Source organism: Plecotus auritus (genome assembly GCF_963455305.1).
Source record: "Plecotus auritus genome assembly, chromosome: 2".
Classification (NCBI taxonomy): domain Eukaryota; kingdom Metazoa; phylum Chordata; class Mammalia; order Chiroptera; family Vespertilionidae; genus Plecotus; species Plecotus auritus.
Window position 1 is genome coordinate 71920416 of NC_137771.1, and position 24058 is coordinate 71944473.

Below are 24058 nucleotides of genomic sequence, written 5' to 3' on the forward strand. Positions count from 1 at the left end.
ACTCAAGGAAGAGTTGCTGCAGCAATACATCTGTTCACTTGGTCAGAACATTTGTAGGAGCCTCTGTTTTCCACCAACAGAGGGACACGTGGTGACTTCCTATGGCAGAGGGGAGTAGACTTCAGAGAACTGTCCGGGCTCAGATCAGGCTCCAGCTGTGGCCGGACTCTTGACCGCCAGAGGACAATGGAATGGATGGCATGTGATCTGGAAAGGGTGAGCCCCAGGTTAAAACCTCAGCTCTCTACCTACTGGCTTTGTGGCCTTGGTTAGTCTCTTAACCTCATTAAGCTTCCATGTTCACATTTGTAAAATGGGGGTGATAATAGCATCTGCCTTCCAGGGTTGCTATGAAGATTAACAAAGATAATCTACACTAATAAAAGAGAAACATTCAAATTAACCATCACTCTGCTACACCCACAAGCCATGCCCACCAGCCAATCAGGAGCAAGCATGCAAATTAACCCAACCAAGATGGCAGCCGCCACGGAGCTGGAGCAAGCAGGAGGCTTGGGCTGCCCCAGCGATGGAGGAAGCCAAGCTTCCCACCTGCCCTGGCAGGCCCTGGCCTCCGCTCAAGGCTACAAAGTTTCAATTATGGAAGATAAATAAATCCCAACAAAAATGGCAGTGGCCACGGAGCTGGAGCAAGCAGGAGGCTTGGGTTGCCCCAGCAATGGAGGAAGCCAAGCTTCCCGCCCACCCGCCCTGGCCGGCCCTGGCCTCCGCTCAAGGCTACAAAGTTTTAATTATAGAAGATAAATAAATCCTAGATACTTGCTTCCAGCTGGCCCTGGCCTCCGCTCAAGGAGGTGCTGAAAAAAAAAAAAAGAAAAAAAGGAGGGGCTGGGACCTTGGGTCGCCGGGGGGTGACCAGGCCAGGATGGGACAGCAGGGGCTGTTGGGGGTAAGCAGACCAGCAGGGGGGCCAATTGAGGGTGAGCAGGCCATCAGTGAGGGTCAGTTGGGGGTGATCAGGACAGCAGGGAGGGCAGTTTGGAGTGAGCAGGCCAGCAGGGGGGCAATTGGGGGTGAACAGGCCAGTGGGGAGGGAAGGTGGGGGAAAGCAGGCCAGCAGGGGGGGCAGTTGGGGGTGATCAGGCTGGTGGGGGGGCATTTGGGGGCAAGCAGGCCGGTGGCGGGGGGCAGTTGGGGGAGAGCAAGCCAGCAGGCAGAGTGGTTAAGGGCAGTCAGGCAGGCAGGCAGGCAGGTGAGCTGCTGGAGCCAGCAGTCCCGGATTGTGAGAGGGATGTCTGACTGCCAGTTTAGGCCTGATCCCTGTAGACCAGCAGTAGGACATCCTTCGAGGGGTCCCAGATTGGAGAGGGTGCAGGCCGGGCTGAGGAACACCCCCTCCCCCGTGCACGAATTTCGTGCACCGGGTCACTAGTACACTATAAGTAAACAACACATCTTAGCAAAACAAAAAACAAAGCAAGACAAAACAAAACCTAATCACCAAATAAAACCAACAAAAACAAGAAACCTTGAAGAATCAGATGCAACTTTTTAACTACTTAAAACTGCCACTGCCCCCTTCTCTCCCACCCTTATTTGCAAGCATGCTAGTTGCAATGACCTAAAAACACACACATATGTATAAATAAATGCTATAGGAGCCTAAAGTTCAAGTGCCTACAGTAAATTCAGAACAAAACTGCAAACTGAGGTCAGGCCCCTTGATAGCTGCTGCTCCCAGAAGAGACTCCCAGACTCGTGAGGGTCCATGAGTGTCCCTCCTGAGCACACATCACACCACGTTCCCCAGCCTCTGCTGCAGTTAGATGTCGCCCCTGATTAAACTCTGGACAATGGAAGTGAGGAGGTCCTCTTCCAGGCCTGGCCTGGGAAACCCTCACAGGTACAATCCTTGCTCTCTTTCTTCATGTGCTGGCTGAATGGAGAGAACACCAAGGACACCAAGAGCCTATGAGAGGGCCAGCCCAGACTGAAGAGGGAAGGCCCACCTCCTACTGACCTTGGACTATGACATAAATGGGAAGTCAGTTCTTACTGTGTTAAGCTACTGATACTTGTGGTGGTGGTTGTAGGAGTTTGCCTATCTTGATGGGTACACTGGGCTTTTCTATTTTTTGCTGGTGTCTGCGGGGTGGGTACAGAACCAGATAGGCAGTCAGGAGAGCTGCTCCTAGACTTGGGTCTACTCCTCACTTCTTTTAAATTTTTTTATTTTTTGTTAATCCTCACCAGAGAATATTTTTCCATTGATTTTCAGAGAGAGTGGAAAGGAGGGAGAGAGACACAGAGAGAGAAACATCTATGTGAGAGAGATCCATCAATTGGTTGCCTCCAGCACACACCTTGACTAGGGCCGAGATTGAGCCTGCAACTCAGGTACGTGCCCTTGGCTGGAATCGAACCTGGGACCCTTCAGTCTACAGGCTAATGCTCTATCCACTGAGCCAAACCTGCAAGGGAAGCCCCTCACTTCTTGATGAACCTAAATGGTCTCAGCATCTTAAAAGCTGAGAGTCTAAAAAAGGTCAGTGATTCCTTCCTCTTTGATGATGACACAACTGGCTCTCTGCCTGGGTAGAGACTTGGCCAGGAAAGACCTCGGCTGAGCCCTTGGAGGGAGATGCCAGCTGCCTTTCCCCTCCTCTCCCTGGAGCTTGATTATGTGCAGCTCAGCAGCTCAGCACACTGCAGACTATTTGGCTGTCACTTACACTAATTCCATGACTTTGGCCAACTCCATTAACCACTTTGCACCTCAGGTTTCTTAACTGTGCAATGGAAATAGTAAATCACCTACCAAAGAGAGTTCTAGTAAGAATCAGAAATAAGTTTTGTAAAGCAACAGTTATAGTGCCTGACACTAGAGGTCACGCAATAAAAGGCTGCTGCTATTAAATTAGTGTGCTTAAAACTTGGTGCATCCCACAGACATTTCTTGAGTACTCACTAAGGCCAGGCAAATTGCTAGAAATGCAGAGGCAAATGGCTGGACATGTCTCTGTCCTCGATGTATCGATGCTCTAGTCCTGGCAACCTCTGACCTCCTCCCAAACCTCCCCCTCACCCTGAACACACATAGGTATAACACGGCAATCTGAAGTAGAAAACAAAGAACTGAATTTTCAAAGGGGTATCTGGGGTCAGATTTCTGCTTCTCCCCCGTGTTGTTACATGAAGGCAGGTATTCTTTCCTTAAGGAATTTCTCCCCCTTAGTCCAAGGGTTGGCAAAATTCTGTGGTTAGACCTTGGGCAGTAGTCAAATCTCAGAGGCTTTCAGTCAGTAGAAAAAACAAATCCTCAGCCTCAGCTTGAGTCTGACTCTTTCGGTCTAAAGGAGCTTGGAGAATAGGGAGAGGTCAGTGTTAAGAATCAATGTCCTACTTCCCAGGGGTGGGAGAGAGGGAAACCGGAAGACTTGAAGGGTGTTAAGATGAGGAATGGATAATTATATGTCTCTGCTTTTCTATTCTGATTGTAAGATCTTTAATAGTCATTCCACACACACTGTAACAAAGCTTTTAAGGACAAGCTTAAGAAGGATTAATATATAAAGACCTAAGTGATAGAAACCTCTAAAATATAGCAAAGGGAGAAATGATACTTAAAATCACAGAGTTTAAAAGCTAGAGAGAACTTCAAAGGTTATCTAACTCAAACTCTCAAATGCTGATCCACGATTAAATTGTCACGGGTCTGTGATGAAAAGAAAACACTCAGGCCAATTGTATGGAGTCCTTCCATACAATGAGTTACTCATTTTAAATGACTCTGCATTCTAAGATGGTCTTCCTAGTTTTTGGAAGTTGAACTATTATTTATTTTACAGGATAATAATAGTAATAATAGTATTTTAGGTGATAGTTTGTTTTTTTATCTTTTGTACATGGGTTTTTTAAAATCCTTGCCTGTAAAAATAAAATGGCACCCTGGCTGGGTAGTCAGTTGGTTAGAGTGTTGCCCCGATACGCCAATGTTTCGTGTTTAATCTCTGGTAAGGGTATATACAAGAATCAACCAATGAATGCTTTAATGAGTGGAACAATAACTTGATGTTTCTCTCTCTCACCCTTCCTCTTTCTATAATATCAATGAGTCAATGAAAAAATTTTTAATGGCAATTCTATACTGGTCCCTATGTTTTTTGAAATTTTGTTATTCCTTGAAATCCAAAATCTAGAAACCACTCATCTAACTCAACCACTACATATAACATGTTGAGAAACTAATTCCTACTAAGTTATTCAGTATCTCCAAGTTTGGAAACAATGTCAGAATATGGAAGCTTACTTTGGTAAGTGGGGAGAAGCACTTATCCCTTGAAGTGAAATGAATCTGAAGATAGTATTTCTATAGATGCTAATAAAAATTAGTCTAGCAAAACATTACCATGAAGTGGAGTAGCCAGGAAATCACTGAAATGAAACCAGTTCTGGGTTCTAGTCCTTCTTGTGCCTCTAATAAGACTTGCAATCCTGGGGAAATCACTCAGTTTCTCACCTGTAAAATGAGGGGTAGAGGCAAGATGATTACCAAGGCCATTTCCTGCTTAAACAGGAGACCGCGTGGTTTAATGGCAGAAAGTTCAAACTCTAGAAAAGACTATGTATTTTGAATACTGACTTCAATACTTACGACCTTGGGTAAATTTCTTAAACCTCTCTGTGCCTTAGTTTCCTCATGAGTACAGTGGGGATGATGATGGAACTTACTTCATGAGGAAAAATTAGGTAAAAATTGCAAAGCACTAGATTCTGATATTTAATAAGCTCTCAATAAATACTAAATACTACTAGCAGTTGTCTATGCTTTTTCTACTTGAAATGCTTGACCCTCATCACTTGGGAATATAATTGCTCTGCATAAATTGGACTGTGTCATGGAGCAGATCCTACTGTGAATGAGTGTTGGTGCTATTCAAAGCACTTTACTTATGTTATCTCATTTAGTCCTCAAAACAAATCTCTGAGGTAAGTAGAATATTCTGGTTCTTTAGCTATACGCTCATTAAAGGCGATCCCCCACTTTGTCCTAAATTACAAATCTCCTCTCCTGAGGGTTGAGGGGAAGGAAGGGATGCAGTAGGGGCTGGATAGAGAAAGGGATGCTGCTAAATCATGAATGGCAGAGAGGTACTCTTACTCCAGTGGGCAGATGCTGAGCAGAGTGGATCCTGGGAAGGAGAAGGATGGCTAGAGGTTGACAGAAGGAGCTAAAAAATGAAGCCAAGGGATTTGGTATTGAAGGCACTCATGGGCTAAGAGTGGGTGGAGAGCTGATACTGGAGTCATAGCCTAAGGCTGCTTTGCATGTACTTCCTGTGTACGTGGACAAGCCTCATTTACAGGCTAGGGAATGAGTGGACATTGGGTGGCATCTTATTGTTCTAGGAATAGGTAAAATGAATTTCCAAAAACATTTCTCTGATATGGTTCCAGCACAGTGCTTAGAGGATGCCTATAATCCTCTCTTTTACAACATATGAAGCAAATTAGAACGATGGTCCTAAATCTTTTACCCACAAAAGTAATATTCTTAAGGTCAAAGTTAGGAATTTGGTGTGTCAGAGATATCTGGCAAAATCCTCAACTTGTCCTTTTTCCCTTTTTAAGGAAAACTGCAGAGGCTTAGGCTGGGGTTGAAAGAAAGGTGGCCACGGGAGCCAGGCTGAGGAAGCCGCCCAACGTAGCCTTCCAGAGGACAGATCCACACCTGGGAGATCGTCTTGTTTGAAAAGCCCCACCCAGGAAACTACTTCAAGTAAGTTTGAATGGGGAGGCACAGAGACAGAAGCAGGCGCAGAGACCAGGGAAGAGAAATGAACTAGCACACAAAGACACACAGGGCCAGCATATATCCATAACAACAGAGCACCAGAATGGAGACCTTTGTCTTTTGTAGCTGAAGAGGGGACAAGACCACTGGGATTCTAGGCCTGTCTTGGATCTTGAATAGGAGCTGCTCCTTGGTTTGCATGAGATTCTTGACCTGTCTATGACCCCCACATAATAGACAAGTTAATCACAAACCCCTGTTACTTAAAGTCATTTGAAGGCTGTATCCCTTACAACCAATAGAACCTAACAAAGAAGGATTCTTGGCCTCAGTATTTATGATTGGGGATGTGTGGGGAAATCTGATTGGATGAGTATAATTTATCCAGCTGCACAGAGGAGAAGACTATTCTAGGGAACACAGCTGATCCAGTTACAGAAGATCAAGAGGGTCCAGAGAATGGTGGAAAGAACAACCTGACTAGCAAGAAGGATGAGGAAGGATGGCAGGCTGTGGGGTTGAAATAATAGAGTCCAGATTATTAGTGGTCTGTTAGTCATGCTGAGATTTGGACAAGATCCACTTCTCTGTTAGTTTCTTTCAGGTTATAAACGCAGTTAATGTTCACAAGACAACTCAGAGAAAGGAGGCCAAGAAACTATCACATCAGCTGCACAATCAGGTCTCATGGAGAAGCAGAATGTCAGTCAGGACACAGCCATGGCTCTAGGGAGGTGACATTATGAGGCCTTTAAAGAAAACTATTTTAAATTCCAGATGATGCCATCTTGCTTTTCACAGCTCTATATTCCAGTCACATCATTGCCCCTGGAACATTTTCTTACTTAAAGTTGCCAGGGCTTGAATGAAAGACGTGTAAGGAATATTTTCATATTGTCTTTCACATTTAAATTCAAATATTCATGTTTAATGAACCACAGGCAAACTGATCTAAACCGGAGAACATTAATTGTTCAAGGACTAGAGTGAAGTCAGCATTAGTGTGATATGGAGAATCCCTTTAACCATACTTTAATTAAGTGATGGGATGTTGGTTCTTCATGAAACATGGCATGAAAAGATCTGGGAAATAAGTTGTAATCAAAATGATGATGATAATAATACTAATAATGACTTCTTTATTTCCTAGTTAGTAAACACTATGGCTTAAAAAGACTTCGAATCACTGTGTGATATGATGGACTTCTGATTTTATGGTCCAATAGGAATGATTTTTAAAACAAACTTTGTAAACTTTAAGGGCTCCAGAAAGAAATATGTGATTGGTATTAAGCCCTAAAAGCCTCATTTCATAAACTTTAAATTCAGTTCAATTTTTCAAACAAGGGCAATACATTCAACAGTTTGCTTCCGCAATGTAGTTCCTATAGTGAAACTCAGCATTTATAATCCTATCTAATGAGAGAGTAATATGCAAATTAACCATCACTCTGCTACACCCACAAGCCATGCCCACCAGCCAATCAGGAGCGAGTATGCAAATTAACCCAACCAAGATGGCTGTGGCCATGGAGCGAGCAGGAGGCTTGGGTTTCCCTGGCAATGGAGGAAGCCAAGCTTTCTGCACACCCTGGCCGGCCCAGGCCTCCACTCAAGGCTACAAAGTTTCAATTATAGAAGATAAATAAATCCCAGATACCAGGGCCTCCACTTGGGTCGCTGGGGGACGTGGCCGGCCTGCAAACCACCACAGGCCCCTCACCCAGGCCACCCCACACCCCAAGGGAACCCCCATCCTGATTCGGGACACCCTTCAGGCCAAACCAGACAGCCCCCACCCGTGCACCAGGCCTCTATCCTATATAATCCTATATAATAAAAGAGTAATATGCAAATTGACCATCACTCCAACACACAAGATGGCTGCCCCCATGTGGTCAAAGATGGCTGCCCCCATGTGGACACAAGATGGCCACTACAAGATGGCCAGCAGGGGAGGGCAGTTGGGAAGGACAAGGCCTGCAAGGGAGGGCAGTTGTGGGCTATCAGGCCAGCAGGGGAGGGCAGTTGGGAGGGACCAGGCCTGCAAGGGAGGGCAGTTGGGGGCAATCAAGCCTGCATGGGAGGGCAGTTAAGGGTGACCAGGCCAGCAGAGGAGGGAAGTTGGGGGTAACCGGGCCTGCAGGGAAGGGCAGTTGGGGGGTACCAGGCCTGCAGGGGAGGGCAGTTAGGGGTGACCAGGCCTGCAGGGGAGGGCAGTTAGGGGCAATTGGGCTGGCAGGGGAGCAGTTAGGCATCAATCAGGCTGGCAGGGGAGTGGTTAGGGGGTGATCAGGCTGGCAGGCAGAAGCGGTTAGGGGCAATCAGGAAGGCAGGCAGGCGAGCAGTTGGGAGCCAGCAGTCCTGGATTGTGAGAAGGATGTCCGACTGCCCAGTAGGATCGGGCTTAAATGGGCAGTTGGACATCCCTTGAGGGGTCCCAGATTGGAGAAGGTGCAGGCTGGGCTGAGGGACATACACCCTCCCCCCTATGCACGAATTTTGTGCACTGGGCCTCTAGTTTCTAATAATTACTGTTTACAGATATTCACCACAGTGCTGGTCAATGTGTAAGTTGGTGCAAACTTTCTGGAAGACTATTTTTTAACTAGAGGCCTGGTGCATGAAATTCGTGCACTGGGGTGGGGGGTCCCTCAGGCCGGCCTGTGCCCTCTCATGGTCTGAGACCCCTTGGGGGATGTCTGCCTGCTGGCTTTGGCCCACTCCCTGGGGATCGGGCCTAAGCCAGCAGGCAGGCATCCCTCCTGCAGTCCGGGACCCCTTGCTCCTTACCATATGCCTACTCACTCCTTACTGCTTGGCTGGCTGCTCTTTAGCACTGCTGCAGAGGCGGGAGAGGCTCTTGCCACCACTGCTATGCTCACCAGCCATGAGCCTGGCTTCTGGCTGAGCAGCCAGAAGTGCACTGACCACCAGGGGGCAGTTCCTGCATTGAGCATCTGCCCCCTAGTGGTCAGTGCATATCATAGTGACTGGTCATCTGGTCATTCCACCATAATGGTCACTTAGGCTTTTATTATATAGATACATATCAGAAGCCTTATAAATGATCATATATTGGTAATTCATAAATTTCTCCAAGTATAGTACCCTATGTTTCAAATTAATATCCAAGGATGTTTATATAGCATTATTTATACTAGCTCTAAACTAAAAATGACTAAAAGGTCCAATTTTAGAAAACTGGTCAAATAATTCATGGTTAGAGCCATGTGATAAATTATTAAGAAGTCATATAAATGTTATTTTCAAAGACTATTCAATGTCATGGAATGTTACTTACAATATAATCTTATTTGAGAAAAGAAGGACATAAAATTATACACACAAAAACATACATATACATAAAGTTTTGTGTGTGTCTTTATATATTCTTTTTAAATGGTGTAAAAGAAAGTCCAGAAAGTCCACTCTAAGTTGAAATATGCAAGAATCAAAATGTTAATAGCATTTATATTTTGGTAGTAAGATTACCAGTGCTTTCATATTTTATTTTTTAAATTAATTTTTCAAATGTTTATCACTGCATATGTACTATTAATATAATCAGAAAAAGTTTTATTTAAACCACACACAAAAAATTTGGGATAGTCATTAGTTGAAAAGATGGTTATATTCAGAACACAAAGAACAGAGATCAAAGTTTTCACTATCCCTAAACTATTGACACAATTACAGGGAACAAGGTGGTGACCTGACTTAGGTTGCTTTTTTTTTTTTTTTTTCCAGCTCACTTCTTGGGGAAATTCACAAAGACAAACCAGATTCACTGAGATCTTATAGACCTATCATCATCATTGTCATCATCATCATCAGCAGCAGCAGCAGCAGCAGCAGCATCAATCTCATTATAACTAGCAGTTGTTGAGCATGTACCAGGTGTCAGGCACTGCTGGAAGGGTTTCACATACATTATCAATTAATCCTCATAACTATGTGTTGAAGTAGGTATTATCATTCTCTTATTTTACAGGTGAAGAAACCAAGCAACAAAGAAACTTGCCCAAAGTTACACTATTAATAAAAAGTGGAGCTGGATTCAGACACCAGGCAGTTTGATGTGCTGTAATGCAATGCCCAATGCTACACTGCTTCTCAGCAATCAACAGAGAATATTACAAGTTTTGGAAATGGAAGAGATCACAGAGGTGTTTTTGTTTGTTTGTGTGTGTGTGTGGTTTTTTTGTTTTTGTTTTTTTAATAAAGGGATTTTTTTCCCCCAAATCAAACTCTATGTGTAATTCTAATGTCTAAAACAGATTTTTAAAAGGAGGGGAGGAGAAACCAAGATGGCGGCATAGGTAAAAACCTGAACTTGCTGCCTCGCACAACCACTTCAAAACTACAATTAAAAGACAAAACGGGTATTATCCAGAAACATGGGAAGGCTGGCTGAGTGGAAATTCTACAACTAGAAAGAAAGAGAAAAGCACACTGAGACTTGGAAGAGGAGCGGAGGTGCAGAAGTGAAGTGCAGAGGTACAGAGGTGCGCACATGCGCGCACACGGAAAGGGCTGGCAACTGAGTACGCTGTTGTCTTTTTCAATCGGGAGGAAGAAACAAGTTCCTGACTCCTCTGAACTCCAGTTCTGGGTGGGACTCTGGGGATCCAGACTCATACGGGGAGAAACTGGACTGTCTGGCATCGGGCGGAACTCGAGGGCGGCTTTCTCTCAGAGGTGCTTGCAGCGATCATTGTTCCTGCATGGTGCCGCTGCACACAGAGACACAGGACCTCTTCCATGCAGGGCTGACAGTTAGCCATTGCTGTTTGCTCCACCCTGGTGATTCTCTGAGACCCCACCCCACCCAATTTGTGTGCAGAGGCTTTTGCATATGAATGGCCTGGCCCTTTGCAATCTGAAACCTAACATACTGCAGCTGGGTCAAAGAGCCCCAGAGCCTCCAAAAGAACACCCAAGGCTACAGCAGCTTGCATTGCTTAACAGCTGGGCCTCATCTGGGCACCTCCAAACCCCAAACAAAGAGAAGGAATCTGCAGATCTCTCTGTAGCTCCTGCTGGGTGGCATCTCTTCTTGGAGATCCAAGAGCCAATGTATTCAGTGGTCAGAAAGAGACCATCCAGACTACAACTCTTCAGATCCATAAGAGACAAACTCAGGGGGCAGACTCAATGAGCGCCAAAGCCCCACTGAAGCAAGTCTTGCCCCATAAGGGTGTCTTTAGCACAGAAGTTCTCCCAGCACAGACACAACTGATCCTCACAGCAATGGGCCTGGAGGTCAATTCCTCCCAGTGATACCAACAACAATCAAGGCTTAACTACAACAAGACTGTGCATACAGCACACAAAGGGGTGCACAAAGAGTGTCCACCTCAGGTAATTAGGGAGGTTGAGCCACTGGGCCCTGTAGGACACCTAGCACACAAAGCCATTCTATCAACACAGGGAAGCAGCCAAAATGCGGAGACAAAGGAACAGGTCACTAATGAAAGAAATGGAGGAAAGCAAACAACTGGATATAGAGTTCAAAACCATGGTTATAAGGTTACTCAAGAATCTTCTAGAAACTGCCAATAAATTTAGTGAGACCCTCGAGGATATGAAAAAGGACCAACTAGAAATTAAGCATACACTGACTGAAATAAAGAATAATATATAGAGATCCAACAGCAGACTAGAGGATCCCAAGAATCAAGTCAAAGATTTGAAATACAAAGAAGCAAAAATCACCCAACCAGAAAAGCAAAAAGCAAAAGGAATCCAAAAATATGAAGATAGTGTAAGGAGCCTCTGGGACAACTTCAAGCGTACCAACATCCGAATTATGGGGGTGCCAGAAGAAGAGAAAGAGCAAGATATTGAAAACCTATTTGAAGAAGTAATGACAGAAAACTTCCCCTACCTGGTGAAAGAAATTGACTTACAAGTCCAGGAAGCGCAGAGAACCCCAAACAAAAGGAATCCAAAGAGGACCACACCAAGACACATCATAATTAAAATGCCAAGGGCAAAAGACAAAGAGAGAATATTAAAAGCAGCAAGAGAAAAACAGTTAGTTACCTACAAGGGAGTACCCATATGACTATCAGCTGATTTCTCAACAGAAACTATGCAGGCCAGAAGGGAGTAGCAAGAAATATTCTAAGTGATGAATAGCAAGAACCTACAACCAAGATTACTCTACCCAGCAAAGCTATCATTTAGAATTGAAGGTCAAATAAAGAGCTTCACAGAGCCCTAACCGGTTTGGCTCAGTGGATAGAGCGTCGGCCTGCGGACTGAGGGGTCCCGGGTTCGATTCCGGTCAAGGGCATGTACCTGGGTTGCGGGCACATCCCCAGTGGGGAATGTGCAGGAGGCAGCTGATTGATGTTTTTCTCTCATCAATGTTTCTAACTCTCTATCTCTCTCCCTTCCTCTCTGTAAAACCTGTCATCAGTGTTAAAAAAAAAAAAGAAAAAGAAAAAAAAGAGCTTCACAGATAAGAAAAAGCTAAAGGAATTCATCATCGCCAAACCAGTATTATATGAAATGCTGAAAGGTATTCTTTAAGAAGAGGAAGAAGAAGAAAAAGGTAAAGACAAAAACTATGAACAACAAAGTGACAACAAATACATATCTATCAACAAGTGAATCTAAAAATCAAGTAAATAAAAAGTCTGATGAACAGAATAAACTGGTGAATATAATAGGATCAGGGGCATAGAAATGGAGTGGACTGACAATTCTCAGGGGAAAGGGGTGTGGGGGTGTGGGAAGAGACTGGACAAAAATTGTACACCTATGGATGAGGACAGTGCTGGGGGGGTGGTAAGGGCAGAGGGTGGGGTGGGAATCAGGTGGAGGGGAGCTATGGGGGGAAAAAAGAGAAACAGCTGTAATAATATGAACAATAAAGATTTATTAGTACAAAAAAAGGAGGGGTTACTTCTGGTTTAATTGAGGCAGAGGCTGGGGTCCCTTGCTGGGCCTCTCCCCCATCTCCTACTGAGGTCACTGTGGTGCCTCACTTTTGTCAACTCTTCTCAGAAATGATTGTTCCAATACAACTACTTCTACTGAAGAGATGAGAAAGCTGAGTTCAGAGCTTTTAAAAGATCTGCCTGGGTGCACCCACTTAAGCATGTGCATAAGTCAGTGTTTCTCTAGTATACAGACATTATTCAGGACCCTCTGTTACAAGGAACGCAACTCAAACCTGTTTAGAAAGAAAGGAAATTTATTAGTTTAAATAATCAGGAAGACCAAGGAGATAGTTTCAGGTATAGCTAGATCTAGGAGCCCAATATGACCAATATGACAGAAGAGACTCCGTTCCTCCCTCCATTTCTTAGCTCCGAATTCCTGTGAATTGACTTCCATTCTCAGAGAGGTCCTAGACATCGTATACCTATACCCTAACAGTTGTGGATATGCAGGATTCCTGGGTAGTAAACTAGATAGTCACTATCATCTGTCCATCCTTCTAGTCAAGAAGATTGTGTTGACCTTTGTTTTTGTTGGTGGTATGATGGTTAGGTCTTCTAATCCCCATTTTAAAAAGAGAAAATAAATGAACACAGTGCTCAGTAGTCCATAACATGTATCACCACCTTCCATAGGCCCTGTGGGAATGAGTTTCTAGTCGCCAGACAATCTGTTTCATTGATCTCTAGGTCTTTTCAATAATACCACACTGTCTTGATTTCTATTCATTTATAGAAAGTCTTGAACTCAAGGGTAACTCTCCTCCTTGGTGGTGGCAGTGGTGGTGATGGTGTTCCTGCTCCTCGCCGTCCTTCTCCTCCTTCTTTATCAAATGTATTGATGTATAATTTACATATAATAAAACTTACTAATTTAACTGTGTAATTTGATAATGTCTCAAAATGTATATAGTCATGTAATTACCACAATCATGGTATAGAAGAGTGTCATCATCCCAGAAAAGCCTGTCAGCACCCCCCTGGCAACAGCTTTCTATCAGAATTTCCCTTTTGACAATTTCATATAATTAGGATTATACATATCTCGTCTGTTATGTCTGATTTCTTTCACTTAACATAATGCTTTTGACATTTCACTTGTATTTTTGCATTTATCAGTAGCTGGCTTCCAGTTACTGCTAAGTAGTATTTAAATATATGAATATGCCACAATTTGTTTATCCATTCATATGTTTATGAACATTTGGTTGTTTCTATTTTTTTGGCTAATATGAATAATGCTGCTCTGAACATTCATGCACCAGCCTTTGGGTGGGCATATGCTTTCATTTCTCTTTGGTAAATATCTAGGAGTGAAACTGCTGGCCCATATGGTAAGTTGATGCTTAACATTCTGAGAAACTGCCTAACTGTTTTCCAAATTGGCTGTGTCATTTTACATTTCTACCAGTAATGTATGAGGGTTCCAGTTTCCCCACATCTTCCAAATACTTGGTATTGTCTTTTTTTTTTTTTTAAATTATAGCCATTGTAGTGAGTATGTAGTTGTGTCTTGTGTTAGTCTTATTATGATGCAGAACATCTCAGGTCCTCATTTGCCATCTCTATCTTCTTGCTGGAGTGACTGTTCAAATCTTTTCCCCATTTTTAACTGAGTTGTCTTCCTATTTGATATGGATTGAATTGTGTCTCCCCCACCCCCAAATTCATATGTTGAAACCTTAACCCCCAATGTGATGGTTTTTGGATATGGGTCTTTGGAAGGTAATTAGGTTTAGATGAGGTCATTGAGGTGGGGCCCTCATGATGGAATTAGTGCCCTTATAAAGAGATACACCAGAAAGCTTAGCATCTTTCTCTGCCATGTGAAAACAGTGAGAAGACTACCGTCTGCAAGTCAGGAAAAGCACCCTCACCAAAACCCAACTGTGCTTGCACCTGGGTCTTTGGCCTCCAGCCTGTAAATGTGAGAAAATAAATTTCTGTTGCTTAAGCCACCTGTTTATGGTATTTTGTTATGGCAGTTCAAATAAACTAAGATACTACTGTGAAAGTTCGTTATGTAAAATAGATATTTCTTTGTTGGACATATGTTTTTCAAATACTTCTCTCAGCCTATGACTTGCCTTTCCATTTCCTTACCTTTTGAAGAGCAAACATTTTTAATTTTGCTTAATTCCAAATTATTGAGCTTTTTCCTGTTATATTCTGTGCTTTTTTGGAATTATATCTTCCAAACAAAAATTAAGATTTCATCTTATGTTTTTTTCTTTTTTATGTATTGATTTGTTTAAGAGAAGGAGAGGGAGAGAGAGGTAGAAACATCAATGATGAGAGAGAATCATTGATCAGCTGCCTCCTGCATGCCCCACACTGGGGATTGAGCCCACAACCTGGGCATATGCCCTGACTGGAATCAAACCATGACCCCCTGGTTCCTAGGTCAACACTCAACTACTGAACCATGCCGGCTGGGCTTATGTTTTTTTCCTAGAATTTTTATAGTTTTACTTCTTACATTTAGGTCTATTATCCATTTCAAAGTAAATTTTTTTCTATTTTATGATGCAATGGTCAAAATTATTTTTTTGCATATGATATGGTTATTTAGTTGTTTCAGTACCATTTATTGAAAAGATTATTATGTCCTTATTGAATTGCATTGGTATCTCCATCAAAAAGCAATTGACCCTATATTTGTGGTTCTATTTTTAGACTCTCTGTTCTATTGTATTGATCTGTATGTACATTTTTATGCCAATACCACACTCTCTTGATAATAGTAGTTTCATAGTAAATCTGAAAATTTGGTAAAGTAAGCCTTCCAACTTTGTTATTCTTTTACAAAATTGTTTTAGCTATTCTAAGCCCTTTGTATTTGTATGTGAGTTTAAGAATCAGTTTGCGACTTTCTACAAAAGAAGATAATGGTACTTTGAATGAGATTTACATTAAATTTATAGATTAAAATTTGGGAAGGATGTATAATATCTATTAATCCATTAATATAGTATATTTCTCCATTTATTTAGGTGTTTTTTAAATTTAACTCAACAATAATCTATGGTTTTTATTGACTTCATCTTACATGTAGTATGTTACATTTATTTCTAAGTATTTCATCCTTTTGATGGCATTCTAAATGATATTGTTTTGTTGATTTCAATTTTGGATAGCTTATTGCTAATATAGAGAAAAGTAATTGATTTATGTGTCTTGTATACTACAACCTTGCTAAACTCACTTAATTAGTTCTAATAGCTTCATTTATCTGAAAAAAAGGTTTTTTCCCCCCCTTCATTTTTTAAAGATATTCTTTCTGGTTAAGTACTAGGTTATTGCATGTATTAGTATATTTAAGATCATTTTTCTTAAAATATTAATATTTATTGCATGTAACATTATTATATTTAAAATCGTTTTTCTTGAAATAAAAAATAAAGTACTAGGTTGATAGTTTTTTTAGTTTAATTTGTTGCTCCATTGTCTTCTGGCTTGCATTGCTTCTGATGAGAAGTCTGCAATAATTCTTATTTTTGTTCATTTATATCTAGTTTGCTTTTCTATCCCCTCCCCCTTCCCACTCTACATCTCTGGCTACTTTTAATATTGTCTCTTTATCACTGGTTTATAGAAATTTGGTTATGATATGCTTTGGTGTAGTTCTCTTCCTGTTTCTTTTGCTTGATTCAAACATAGCCATTTTCCCCCTGCTTTCTACACCCATAGACAAAGAACATGGAACTGGTGTGCTGAAATACTTATCTCAGATGCATCCTACTGGTCAGGATCCTACAGGGTCTTTTGCTAGAAAACAAGTCCTTAAATATTAAACTAATATGAGATATTTATTTATTTAATCTATTTTTATTTATTTCAGAGAGAAAGGAAGAGGGAGAGAGAGAGATAGAAACATCAATGATGAGAGAGAATCATTGATCGGCTGCCTCCTACATGGCTCCCACTAGGGATTGAGCTCACAACCCAGGCATGTGCCCTTGACCGGAATCAAACCCAGGATCCTTCAGTCCACAGGCTGATGCTCTATCCACTGAGCCAAACCGGCAAGGGCAGTTTCATGAGATTTTTACTTATTATTTATTAGTAATTTCCTTATTACTTACTAGTAATAACATTTTCTATTTTCATAGCAGTGTACAACTTCAAATGAATTTAATCCACACTTATTAGTTTGTAGATCATTTCAAAGGTAGTTTTATACCAGAATTAGCTAAAGATATTTTAAATATAGAATCCTGGATACTACCTATGACTTTTGAATCAAAATCTTTGGGGGATGACACATTTTAAAAAATTTGATCAATGATTTGATCAATGATTTGATCAATGATTGACACATTTAAAAAAATTTGATCAATGATTGAGCTAGATGGGCCTGAGTCTTTACTGACTCCTATCTTGGGACTTCTTTCCATGATATTGGTTACCCTGATATTTCGGGATACTGGGGCCTCAATTTAAAATTAAAAATATTTTTAAAAACTATCTAGCTAGCCTCACCACTATATTTGTTGAGATAAAGTAAATCTGTGGGTTTGCATTTTACCACAGCAGCATGTACAAACACTTTGAAAAAGTCATACATATGTGTGCAATAGGTATTAAGTATTTAGACCACAAATTATGCTTGACATACAAAAGAGAGAGCATCAAATATATTTAATCTCTTGTAATAGCTCCATAAGCCCTAGGGGTCTACAGCCCTGGGACACAGCCTACAGGATAATGGCTATTGAGATTATTGCTATAGCGGTTTAGGATATTTGTAGGCAATCGTTATCAGAGGCAGGAAGCGTCTGGTCTGTGGGCCATATAAGGCCCATGAAATCATTTGGTCTGACCCTGCCTAGGCATTAGGCATGAGTTAATTAAATGTTTGACCAAATATAGCAGGCTGATTTTTAAGTTGACAATTTTGTGTGGCCTGCGAATGATGTTATAAATATCCAAAAGGCCCTTGGCGAAAAACAGTTCCTCACCCTTGTATTATATTGTTACTAGGTTTAGCAAAACAAAGTGCCATTTCTCTGTGTGATTTATTATAGGTACCATGCTTTTATTAAAGTTTAGTTTTCTCAGAATATGAGAATAAACCATTGCATCTAAAAGCAAATAAGGGTCACCAGAATGAAAATAATTGAAAGGCTAAAGCTTATCTTAGCAGAAAGTCTCTATATAAAATCAGCCCTAAATAAACATCTGGGAAAATGAATAAATTTTATTTCAGGGCTGGAAAAGAGGCAGGCACACTCCTCCGTTTTGCCTGTGCTCAAGAAGATGGCAGGAATTCAAGTAGGGCACTCAGGGATGTCCTCTACATGCCTCTGCCGCTGGGATGAGAGGCTGCACGTGGCTGCAAAGGGGACTCTCTTTACTTATTTCATCTTTCTGATTTCCCTTGGCACATCTTCAGGCTGACAGTGATGGCACTGACCTCCCCATTGAGAATGTATGTGGGGAGAAGAGGCAACACTGATTAAAAGGAACAATGGGCTAAGGAAACAAGGAGTCTGGAACCTTGACCACTACAAGGAGAAGCCTGGCGGGTAGGAGAGAGATAGGTAGACTTGCAGCCCCAACCCAGATGCCTGCAATTGTGTGATCTTTGTATGTTGGTTCTGAGAGAATCTTCTTCCCAGAATAACGATTTTACCATATCATTGTAGCAGGAAAGGCTTTTATCTTCTGTCTAGATTCACATTCTTCATCTGCCTTATGGGAGTCCCCCACCCCTACCCCCTAACTACAGCTTTGGCTCAGGGATGTTGGCTGCACTCTGCCATGGTCAGATCTTCCTCCTAATCTCTTCAGGATAATTCAGTCAGTAGTGACTTCTGAAAAGGAAGGAGATTCGGGATCCCATCATGTCCCCAGGATGAAAACAAGTGAACAGCAATTGAGAGAAAAATCACTGTGGTCAGTAGCAGAGAGTAATATGTGAATGAATGGACTGGCTTTCTTGAGAAATGAGCACTTCTCTGTCCACCTATCTGGGTTCCCCTAAAAGCAGAGTTTGAGACAGAAGCAGTTTGTCTTGGGAATGTGGTCCCAGGGGGCAGGAGCGATGGAAAAGCAACAGAGACAAAGGAAAACCAAGGTACGGATGTGTTGTTGAATCGATGGGCATCTAGGGCTTGACCCTGAGGAACTTCCTGAGGATCCACATGAAATGTATTTCAGAACATCCGTGGGGGATGAAAGCAGGGAACATTTATTTATCAGTGCTGATCGGCCCCTAGGCAAGAGTGGCCTCAGGTGTTAACTCTTCTGCGTTTTGAGCTGTCCATGTGGGAATGCTGTGCCATGCTGTCCCATGGCTTAATAGCAGAGAAGCCATAACACAGAAAGTGGGAGGATGAGGTGCAGGCTGAAGCCAGACACTGCCAGGCTGCTTGTGCGTGAAGCTGGTTAAAGCCCACGCAGAACTCGTCGCTTCTTCGGTGGCTGGAGGAAGAGGTAGTAGGGCTGCATGGAGTGGTACATGGACATCTACAACAATTTCAGTGAAACCGCGTTCAGATTCCAGACTGTGTCTATGGTCTCATTGTTTCTAATTCATTGTGAGGGATACGGAGGCAGAAACTGTGATCCTGGCCTTTTTCAGTCCCGGATTTCAGTTGTGGCTCTGTCACTTAGGAGTTTTGTTCTCTTGAGCAAGCTACTGAACTCCTTTGAGCCTTAGTTTATTTAGCTGTAAAATTAATACAGTGCACCTACCTCATCCTGTTGCTGTGAGGATGAACCAAGATAATGTATATGAAGTTCTGAGCACACTGCCTGGCACATGGCAAGAGCTAAAGACATGGTAGCTTGTATAGTTTATTATGATTTTGACATCACAACAAGAGTAGCTGTGAGGCTTAAGGCAGCATGAAAGGAAGTTATTAGGCACAAGGACTGGAGAGAGGATGAACCACACAGGCCCCTGGTAGGAATGCGGGGCGGGAGATGGTGTGTCTGTTTTTCAACAAGTCAGCTTGCAGGCTCTGGGGTGGGGCTGGCCAAACTCTGACAAGGTGTCAGGACTCCCAGTAAAGGAGTTGAGGTCCCAGAAGGGACACCAGAGCGTTATGGAGGGAACAGAAGCAGTTATGAGACTTGGGGGATTGCAGACGGGTTCAAAGAAAGCTGAGACAGCATAGTGAGCACAGGGAGATTCCAGGCTGCCTCCACTGATCTCACACCCTGCACTGGGTCCCGTTGAATGCACTGCTTGCCTATATATATGTGTGTTCATGGGTTCAGATGTGGGCAGGCACGGCCTACAAGTCAGAGTGTATGGGTCCATGGGCTAGGACTGGGGATGACAAACTAGAGACTCGCTTGACTCTCAGCTCAGCTGCCGCTGAACAGGGCCTCCCTCACAGAGGGGCTGGCACATAACCTCTGACCCCAGTCTCATTCTCACATAATCTGCCAGTTGATCCTCAGATCACTGGTTAACCAGGCCTCCAGGCCTCAGCTGACTAGGTGACTGTCCTGCCATTAACACTTAACCCTTTGAGGCCCAGACCAAACTCTCAGCCAGTCCTGAGCTCACTGACCCAGGACAACATAAACATTCCAGATATTCCAAACTATGATATCAGTTCCTTTTTTAATTTCATTTTTTGGAAAAGAGCCATATTTTATTATAACAGACCAGGATTTTTGTCACATCATGTATCGCAAGGTAACAATGTGACCAAACTCATTCCTACAAACTTTCCATCTTAATCTATTTAACATCAACACCCTTTTTTTATGTTGTTCAAAGAATTATCTCATATTCTCCAGGTTTTCATGGGGAAAACACACTGTATTGATGTTTTTGATTGAAACAAAGATGTTGGAAACAAATTTAAATTAGGCATGTGGCTTTACATGTAGTTGGTTACGTGTAACAACTGGTAGGTTAGCATCCTTTTATTTTTCTGCAGAGGAAAAGAATTCCAATTGAATGATGCTTTGAAAATCGTGTGAGGGACTTGTTTAGAAAGTTGAGGTGACAACTGAAAGTCAAGACTACACTTGCTCATGTGTTTCCTAGGAAAAAATCTCCAATTTAAAGAGACTGGGGTGCTGCTGTTATTTCTTCAGATGTAATACACAAAGATAGAAAAGATGGTTTTTCTTGAAGAAATATGAGATGTAAATTGAAGAAAAATGAGTATAAAAAGTGATTTTTTTCCTTCCTCTAGATTTTCTCTTAAGTTTTTGTATTTTATTTTGCAGCGATTTGATGTTGACATCTTTAACTATGTGCTTGAACACACATCTCTCCAACAGCACGTGGTGCCATCACAGTGGTGCGTCTTCAGGAGACAGAGTCTGGCATCTACCCCTGCGCTTTCACATCCCTTCCTCAGCACCTGTGTTCTATCCTGGCTCCATCCTGGCACAGTCAGATTTAACACTGCTCTCCCTGCTCACCTTGTTCTCCTTCTCAGTTCCCAGCAGAAATCTACCTGTTCACCATCTTTTAAGATTGATCACAGATTACAGAGTTCATGAGTAGCCTGGGTCCCTAAGATGGCTTGCCCATGGATCGAGGAGGAGAACTAAGATGATTAGGCTGCTGAATTCAAGTGAATTTTGTATAAGAACAGGCACTTACCCATCATGCATTCTTCTAGCAGCTTTAGCTCTTGAACACTGTGATCAAAATCAGACGTAACCAAAAGTCTTCTAAGTGACGAGTAAAATAGCTGTCACAGAACCCACATAACTTTCTTTCTTTGATTAAATTTAGGAAACAGTTACTGAGTATTTTCTACCTGCCAGACACTGTCTTGGGTGGTAGGAATACTGAGATGAATAATTTATCTCTCTCACCTTGTTCCAGAAAGGATCTGAGGCAGCTTGTAGCAGAAACATATGAAATAAAATGGCCAAATATAGGTTTTTAATATCCTGCAGCAAGGAGAACATAAATTAAAATAGGTAGCGTCCAGGGGGAAAAGAGGACATGGATACACAGCCAATGGCGGCCTTTACAATTGTGATACTTGAGCTGTGAATTTGACTCTAGTGCCGTAGGGAACAGGAAACATGGTCAGTTACACATCCCCCAGTGTGGAGATGGAGAAATTGTATAGTCACTCAGGGGAAAAGACGAATAGAGCATAACCCAGCAGATCCACAGCAAACATCTGTAAAACAAAGCTGTAGTCTGAGGGTCTGCATAAAGTGCCAAGGGAATAGAGATAGGGGAGCAATTTATTTGGCCGATGAGAAGAAGGTGATGTATGAACAATGCCTCGAGAGAAGTGGACGAGAAGGGCACGTGAGACAGGGGAAGAGTCCAGCGACACTAGATCAGCAGCCCCCAGCCATGCGTGCATAAAAGTTATTAAAGGTCCTTGTTGAAACACTGACTCAGTAAGACTGGGAGTTTTCATAAGCATCCCAGACTGCTAACTCTGGTGCTCAGGGACCATACTTTGAGAAACACTGGAATAGATTCTCGAATGTGTGGAGCATCGAAAGCCGGACCATGTTTCCCACACAAAGACCAGTTGTTTTGAGTCTGCTCTCTTGCTTTTTGGGTGTTTGTGAGCAACAAGCCTGTGGTCCAGTCCATTACTTCACTTATGGTATACGGGCCGTTGGGCACAGTCCCAAGACAAAGTCAAGCAAATAACAGTTGACTGGGATTCACTGGTCAAACCTGCGGTAAGGAGAATAATGGCCCTCCCAAAGATGTCTATGTTTAGGACTTTGACATATGAATTTGGGGCGGAAGGGTCACAATTCAACCCATTTCAAGGAACTGTGCGGATATGATTAAAGTTAGGATCCATGAGATGGGGAAATTATCCTGAATTATCTCGTCGGGCCCAATCTAATTGCTTGTCCTATAAAGTGGAGAACCTTTCTGCCCTCGCTGGTGTGGCTCAATGGTTAGAGTGTTGGCCTGTGGACCGGTCTCAGGTTCCATTCCTCATCAAGGGCATGTACCTGGGTTGCAGGTTCATTCCCTGGTCCAGCTGGGGGAGGGCGGGGCGGCATTGGGAGGCAACCAATCGATGTGACTCTCTTGCATTGGTGTTTCTCTCCCCGCCTCCCTCCCTTCCACTCCCTCTAAAAAATCAGTGGGAAAAAATCCTCAGGTGAGGATTACCAAAATAAAGTGGAGAAACCTTCCCTTTACGGTCAGTGCGAGAGTTGTGACGACAGAAGAGGGATTGAGAAGGGCAATGTCACTGGCTTTGAACATGGAGGTAGGTGCTACAGTCAAGAACACCCTGGTAGCCTCAAAAGGCCAAGGAACAGATTCTCCCCAGAAAGGCCCTGCTGATTCCTTAACCTCAGCCCAGTGAGACCTATCAGATTTCTTAACGACAGAACAGTAAGACAACAAAATATTTGTGTTGTTTTAAGCCACTAAGTTTGCAGTAATTTGTTATCTCAGTAATAGAACACTAACGCAGCCCCTCCCCACCACCGCCCCTCGGTTCACCACGCGATCTCCCATGTCCTCATAAATCATGCCTTTCTCCCGGAGTCCCTCTCCACAGCACCTCCCCGCCCCCGCCACAGCCGCCAATCAAAGCCAAGTCATGTAGCTGGCAGATTCCTCCCGAGCACCTGGCCAGCCCGTGGCCCACGCTACCAGCCCTGCACGGACTCCAGGATGAGCCTTGACAACCATGCGTGCGTGAGACCCTCCTACCTGGGCAGAGCTGCCTGGAGCAGGATGGACGTGGGAGCCACGTGGGAGCAGCGGGCTCTCGGGATTATGAGCGAAGAGACACTGGGACCAGGGGTTGGGAGCGGATTCCTGGGAGCTGACAGAAGTCTGGAGAGAAGGTCCTTGGGTCAGAACCTTTGGGGTTCTGAGGACTGTGCCGTTCCTTCTTACACTATTTGCAATGGGGTTGCAGGACTTACCAAGGAGTGTGAGCACTTACGTTTGCTGACTCAGAAAGTCTGAGCAGTGCTGTGCTGTAGGGAGGAGGAAAGGAAGGTGCAGAAGAGGCCCAGGGCTGGAGGGGAGGAGGCCCTGCTCTGGCTGAGACAAGCCTCAGAGGAGTTTCTGGGCTCCTGGCTACAATGAAACATGGTCAAGTGACTGGTTGTTTTCTATAAAAAAAACAACAACTAGCCACGTGTGGGAGGCCTTGTTTTCTTCTGGAAGAGCCAAAGCCCCTCTCGTTGCAGGTGGTTTTCCTATCATGGACACACTTTGTCTCCTTGCACCAACGATTGCAGACTGTGCGACGGCCCCTCTGTGCTCCGGTTTTACATTGTTTGGTTCTGTTTGATTTTTGAAAGCTGTTAAGACCTAGATTGGAAGAGCTCCGGTGATCAGATCCTCTCCGGTGTCAGGATGCAAACACGCTGCTCCCTGCTTCAACAGGCTCTTGTCTTTTCTTTGTATCTATTC